The sequence below is a fragment of the Nerophis ophidion genome, linkage group LG08 (genome assembly GCF_033978795.1).
Source record: "Nerophis ophidion isolate RoL-2023_Sa linkage group LG08, RoL_Noph_v1.0, whole genome shotgun sequence".
Classification (NCBI taxonomy): domain Eukaryota; kingdom Metazoa; phylum Chordata; class Actinopteri; order Syngnathiformes; family Syngnathidae; genus Nerophis; species Nerophis ophidion.
In genome coordinates this window covers 72,905,311-72,912,932 of record NC_084618.1, presented here as the reverse complement: position 1 = coordinate 72,912,932, position 7,622 = coordinate 72,905,311, and the positions used below count along the sequence as shown (strand labels likewise).

General features: G+C 38.8%; 1 protein-coding gene across 3 annotated transcripts in view; it reads left to right on the top strand.

The window, feature by feature from the left end:
- Positions 1 to 7,622, top strand: part of LOC133558353 (zinc finger protein 385C-like) — a 79,706-nt gene that overhangs the window by 48,512 nt on the left and 23,572 nt on the right. The window lies entirely within an intron of this gene.

The window sequence follows — 7,622 nt, the reverse complement described above, 5'->3', positions numbered from 1 at the left end:
CTCTCTTCTACAGATAAACGGTGTATTTAGATCAAATCCCCGCACACATAGACTCATGCAGGAAATTGGGTGAAAATACCAGGATAAAAATGTTTGCAGAGAATTTGTTTTGCTTTTGACCGGGAAATGTGCACATCAACGTGGTTGCAGATGCCAAAGCGGATGATTGATTAGGCCTTGTTTGCAACCAGCGCTGAGAAATTGTACTCATCTCACACTGAATTCAGAGACCAGTATTTGTTTTTCATGAACTACAAAAATATATTTGACTGTGACACGTGCAAACTTTGATTAAACCCTTCTCACCATCATCCTTGCATGAACTGTAACTACACTAACATAGACACACAATCAGATAACAGGAGCTCATTTCAACACTTTTGCATAAAACAAAGAAAAAAATGTGTGTAATTCAACATATAGACCTGCAGCCTTCCAGCGTTTACCCTGCAAACAGCCCCAGTCTGTTGGTGCAGTGTGGACAGCGTGACTTCGATTAGGCAGACTGATAACAACTTTGGCGAGATAGTTTGTCTTTTCACGAAGGTCCTCACATCCTTCATATTATTGCAGTAAAAAAACAAACCAAACATTAATTGTTCCTAGTTAAAAGGCAATTAAATGACCTCATTGATGAATATACTGATGCTGGCAGTATATAGACTTGATAAACATCAAAACTTCATTGCAGAAAGGCGTTGCAATTCAGCGCTAAGGCATGATCCATCATCTTTTTCAACGCTCTGTGAAGACTACTGAGCCCAGAAAGCGGCTAATCATCCAGCTTAGAGGGGACATAATGCTTTCAAACAGATTTTAAATGTCTGTTAAATGTGCGGCACACATCTGGCACGGCTGTCATTCAGCAGGTTTGATTTGGCTGGCCTATCTCAATTCAAGCAGATGGCGGCAGTTTATTTTAAGTGTTCTTGATCACAAAATGTTTTCAAAAGGGCACTGGCTCCATCTGATCAGCCCTAGTCGTACATTCATGCTGACTCCCCTGCATAGTAGCTTTTTAGCTTGTTGATCTGTCATGGATGCAAAACATCTGCTAAAACAGTAGTTATCAGCATGCTGTAACGACACGCGACCGCCAAAAACATAAACCGCAAAGGAAAATTGAAGAGAACGCTCCGCTAAAGACAAAAGGAATCCGTCAAATCTGAAGTTTTTGTTGCTTTGCTTTTTTTCCCCATACAGATGTCAACATTTGAATAATGGGATGTGTCAAGCTCATTATTATGAGCAGATAGGGCCTTTAATAAATCAATTTCCCTCTAAATTATGATTCTTATTTTATTATCCCAATTGTAAGTCGATTCACAATTCTAAAATATGTATTTAAAAAAACAAAAACATTTTGTCTTTTTTTTTTTTTTTTTTGAGAGAATACATTTTTAAAAATATTTTTTTAGGCCATCTCCTTGCAACCAGAAATAGCTTTTCTCACCTGTAGCCGGTTTTGAAAAGATTTCATTATAATTATCATACCAAATAATACATTGTGAGAATGGGTTTTAATCAAGAATCGTGTTGAACCGAGAATTGATTCTAAATAGAATTGTCACCCCAGGAATCGGAATCACATCAAATAGTTTTGTGCTCAAAGATGCATACCCCCTAATGAGCAGCATCCATGCAAAAATAGTCATGTTGTGCCATTTTCCTCCTGGGACTCGGTGTCCTCTGTAGTGGACATTAGTGTGATTTGCATAACAATGCTGGTTAATTTTCGAAATGTGTAATAGACCGCAAACCCATTGCAGATGACTCTGGTTCCCAGGGGATGGTTTTCTCTGTTTTTGTGAGCAAAACATTAGTTGCTTTTTTTTTTTTACTCACATTTCAATTTACCATGTTTGTATCAGTATTGATATTCTCAAAAAATGTTTATCTCTAATTGAAATCTTGTGGCATTTTTTTCCTTCGTGTATTCAATGTAATTTCCAAAATGAACATTTGGATTTGAGCTGTTATGATTGTTGTTGTTGAACATCATTGGTTCAACAACAATGAACTGGAGGATGCCCAGTGGGATATGTAAAGCAGACCTTATGTACAGTATGTATTTCTGTCGGCAGACTTGTGGTGCTGACACAATCCTGCTGCTTCTCTTTGGTTAGAGGAGTTCACCTTGAACAAATTCAGTAGCAGTTTTGTGGAGCCTTGGGGTGAAAATGGCTCCACGGTGCTTCAGTCGAAACTAGGACAGATTACCACTGGGAGCCTGATGTGGGCTGTTTGGTACCCTGCAGGTACAACTGGCTTGAAGCTTCCACCCGCTGTGGCTGTGTGGGCTTAAACGGACAGACAGCAACTACCCGCGGGATAATATTGCCCATAAAAGTTGACCCAAATTGTCCTCAGTCACAATTAAGCTCGTTATTGTATTTTAAAGACACGGTCCGAGTAGTGTCCTTAACCCCCATTTGAGAGTTGCTTTTTATTTGAGGATGATTCAGCCTACAAATCTTAGTTTGATAAATGCCACGCTCCGAACGCCATCATAACACAACTAAGCCAACTCAATGTAGGCATATATACATATTTACTATTGAGTTTGCCTGTTTTTGTGTGAAAATTATTTATACCAATTTTTAACATCAAGTTTTTGTTAAATTAAATAAAATCTGACAAATATTTTTTTCACAATGATGCCTCTTACAAACTTCTAAGAAATGCCTGTCATTTCCAGCCATTAAAAACGTGGTCGTTGAATAAAAATAAGTCCAGATTTGCCAAAGGTATAGATAATTTCAGACTTAACTGTACACTCACTGCCTGTCCAAAAAGAAGGACACTGCCTGAATTTAACAGCGCAAATAGGTAAAATTCTCCCTTTGGATAATTACTGCATAAATCACAAGTGTCAAACTCAAGGTTTAAGAGATCACCCGCTGCCTTCATCTTCTATTGACAATCACGGCAACAACAGTGGCTGCAATTGTAATCACAGCTCCGAAACCGTGGAATCGCAAAGTGTCCATCTTCCTCAAAGTGGAGTCTCGCAGGATGAGATTTTACGAGAAATACGGCTCATGACGCAAAACACCCTTTAATGGAAACACCTACAAGTTGCGAATGTACTTTGTCTAAATTTGAGAAATATCACTTTTATTTTTGACAAAAAACGCAATGGAAACGCAGCTGTTGCCATGTGACCTTCAATGAAAACAGCTTTGACGCTCCTAGCATAAGTGATTGTTTCATCTTAAAGTCATTAAAGCCTAACTGACGTAGTGAGTAGCTTCTCATTTGTGTAACAGCCATGTCAAAAGACACATCTTGTGGTTGTGGAAAACCGTCCATCCGTTTCAAAAGGGTCAAATTATTGGTGTGGATTAAGCTTGAGAAAACATCAAAAGATTGCTAAAACTACTAAAACCTGGTTAAAAACTGTCATTAAAAAGTCGAAAGACAGTCGTGTTTCCCACAGACTGTAATACATTTGTAATGCGGAGTTGTGGTTTACAAATAAAAATAAACTTTTAACTGTTGCTCATTTTTGTGGGTTTTTCATGTCACATGCCTCAAAGTACTTTTAAATTGGAGGCCCTGCTGCTCGTTAAAAGAAGAGCAGTACATGCTTTCATGCCAGAGTTTCCAGAAGTATCTAGAGAACGACGCTATATTTGTTGTTAGTCACTTTTTTAAAAAGACAAACTAGATCAAAATTAGTTCTAAATATTGTGGCAAATTCACTAAATTGGCAACCCTAATCTCTGTTGCTTCTACATAGGGCTAGGCGATATATCGATAAATACGATATATCGCAGGTTTGTCTCTGTGCAATATAGAAAATGACTATATCTTAATATTCGATTATATGTTCTCACACCGTTGCTTTTAGCTGTGTGCATTACATTACTGGCGTTTGTCACTCCTTCTCGTCTCTCCTTCTCGCAGAGACGTGAAATAAGCCCGCCTTTTTCCTACGTCACATCTCCCGTCCAAAGGCAAAACCCAGTAACAAAATTTGGGTCAAAACTGAGCTGATAATAGGTGTTCGTAGGTGATATGCTTTACATTAGTGTATGCGATATTGTAATTTGTTCTGTAAGTAAGCTGTTACACGCATGGCAGGACCTAGCAACTACCACATAACCGCGTAGATACAACAGAAAAACCTAGTGTCTCAAGGGACCAATCGGAGCTTCTTTGTCAGTCGCCTTATTGTCTTTAATGAGACATTTGCACGAATGGGGCCGACGGTCAACCTGATTATGTGATATTATGGCACGAGGGGGATATTTGGAAGATTGGCCCAGGATGTTGCAAGCATCTTCATTAAATTTATTGTTCTTGATTCTTCCCCTTGCATACTCTTTTGGGCAGATAACTGTGGAGGTCAAAATAAAAACTGGACGTTGTACATGGCTCTTGCCCAATGTGCAAACGCAGAATGGGGCCCACCCGAGATTGTGATAAAATATCTGGAGAAAGGGCACACGTTCATGAGAGCAGATTCAATCCCTGGCTCAATCGGCAAGAAAATGAAAGCTCAAGAAAACATCTATACGTTTGATGACTTTGTAGATCTTTGTAAGACAGCATCAAGATAGATTGGTTTTCCTTTGTTTTCTCAAAATCAGCTAGAAATTAGTTACTAGGTTTTGCCTTTGGACGGGAGACATACTCTCGCGCATCTAGCGTCACACGCTCTCGCCGAGTGCTAACGTTAGCTGAGGCAGGTCGAGTTGCATTTAGCTGCCGGCATCACACAACAGGCGTTTCTCACTCCTCCTCGTCTCTCATTCTCACAGAGACGGAAAACAAACCCACATTCTTACATACATCACACACTCTCGCGAGTCTAGCGTCATAGCTCTCGTCAATCAGAGAGGTAGCAGCATGGCTAACTTTAGCTGAGCCAGGTCGAGCGGTGCGGAGCTTGTGACAATACAAGAGAGTGATGGTGCGAAACTTATCACAAATGGAGGAAGAACCATAAATGCCCAACATAAAGAGCAGCAAACCACCATCATCTGACGGTGGTTTGGCTCCAAGTGGGAAGATATTTAGCAGACAACAGCAATATGCTGTTCAATGTATATACTATGATGATTAACCTGTGTGATGACTGTATTATGTTGATAGTATATATTTGTACCATGATTGATAAATGTGGACCCTGACTTAAACAAGTTGAAAAACTTATTCGGTTCTTACCATTTAGTGGTCAATTGTACGGAATATGTACTGTACTGTGCAATCTACTAATAAAAGTATCAATCAATCAATGCAAAGTATGCAGCAGATGTGTTACTACAAAAAGGTAGCAACACTATTAATTGGTTCTTTCATTTAAAAAGTGACCCGTGAGAGAATTAAGAGTATTTAATAAATTCGATCAATTGACTTAGTTGTGATTTCCCTCTCTGCATGAAAGTTTAAAATGAGCATATATTTATAAAGTATGAAGAATGTTTTAATGTAGACACATATAATCATCATACTGCTGTGATTATATGCATCAACTGTCCATTCAAGGCCAAGGCAAAATATCGTAATATATATCGTATATCGCAATATGGCATAAAAATACTGCGATATTAATAAAAGCCAATATCGTCCAGCCCTACTTCTACATCATCTTATTCTCTGGCAGACCGGGTGTGTATGAGGTGTCTTACGATGGCAAGCATCTATTGTGCGGAGATAGTCAGACGGTCCCATAATAATGTGTATAGGAGCTAAGTCAGAACAGGTAGCACCAAATGTGGCCGCCACAAATAAATTTAATTCAAATTAAAGTTAGATAGTGGTCCGAATATGCCGTCATCAAAACAAGGTCTTTGTCATGTCGTGTTTTGTTTCATGTTTGTGCTTTGTGTTCCAAGTTTTGGTTCGTCTTTAGTGCTCCTATTTTGGATCCACTTCTGTTTTGGTATATTATGCAGCAGTTTTACTTTATCAGTGCACCTGTTCTGAGTTGATAATCTAGTCCAGGGGTCCCCAAACTTTTTGACTCAGGGGGCGCATTGGGTTTAAAAAAATTGGCCTGGGGCCGGGCTGAAAACCATTGCAGGTGACTACCTCTTGAAGCTTGTCGAGAGAATGTCAAGAGTGTGCAAAGCAGTAATCAGAGCAAAGGGTGGCTATTTTGAAGAAACTAGAATATAAAACTTGTTTTCAGTTGTTTCATCGTTTTTTGTTAAGTACATAACTCCACGCGTTCATTCATAGTTTTGTTGTGACAATCTACAATGTAAATAGTCATGAAAATAAAGAAAACACATTGAATGAGAAGGATTGTCCAACATTTTGGCCTGTACTGTATATATATATATATATATATATATATATATATATATATATATATATTCAGAGCACGATAATGTCACGTTATGGATGAAAAAATTATTTTTTTAGACAATATGATTTGCCTGAGCGGCAAGAAGACACAGAGTGACAAGCGGTAGAAAATGGATAGAAAGGACAGATTAAAAAAATTAAACAAAAACAAAAAACATTTTATTTGTATTTTTTATTGTTTTTTAACTTCCGTCTTCCCACGGGCCGGATTTAGTTTAGTCTATTTAAGTTCAGCTGATGCTGCTGTCGTTGTCAGAATATTGTGTTATGTGGATGTTTTTTTGTTAGTCTGCTTATAATTTTTTTGAGAGGTAAACTGTTTTGCTAACTGCCAGCATTCTATTAGTTTACAATGTAGCCTGCTTATTTTTTGTACTACGTAGCCTTCCCTAGGTTTCAGTGCACTCCATGCTGCACTCACCTTTGTTTTTTTGCATGGATCAAATACATTTTCAACTGCACACTCTCTCCTGCTGACTTTTGCATATTGGCATCACGACAGCTATCGCTATTATGAGACCTGAGCGTCACAATCTTGGCGAAAAACCTATGCAAGGATGCTAAACTGCAAATGTGTGCTGTAATCAAATTAAATGCTGGTCCAACCAAATATTACAGTGTCTGACCTTTTCTTTTGGCCAGGCATCGTCTAATATAAATTCCTATTCTCTCGACGCCCAAATCTTAACATGTCATCAGTACTATTGCAGTGTCATATGAGAACTGCCTTCACAGAACAATATTTTCCGTCTGCGTTTTGTCCTCCTATACATGACTTCAGTACCGCTCATGGCTTCTGCTTTGTATCACTGAATCCGTCACCCTGCCTAAAGTAGAAGACAGCGAATAAGTCATTTAACATTTTCTTTGTTAAAACTCTGAATGCAGCAGAAGAAGGTTGAGAAATGAGAATGAGCCTCCACCACCCCGAGTTGGTGGAGAACGTTGACAGAGAACCTGACTCAGACAGATGATCCGAGGAATTGCATTCACCGTGAAAACAACCAAAGCGGCCTTTCCTACTGATGCTTCGGCTCTGGCTCGCCACAATGAAAGCTTCTTATTTGTTCTTTTTTTCCATTTCCCCTGCTCGATGCAGTTTCTCTTTCCACAATTGTTGTATGGTACTGAGTCACCAAGAGACTAATCTCGGCAATAATAGAGATTAAGCCTTTCTCACGTTTTTTTTATTGTCCTCATAATCTTTTATGCCAACTCGAAATTAGAAAAATTGGCTTGTGTGACCTACACCATCTTCTTGCATAGAGAAATAGAAGAAATGCAGATCCGCCGGTAGAGACGTG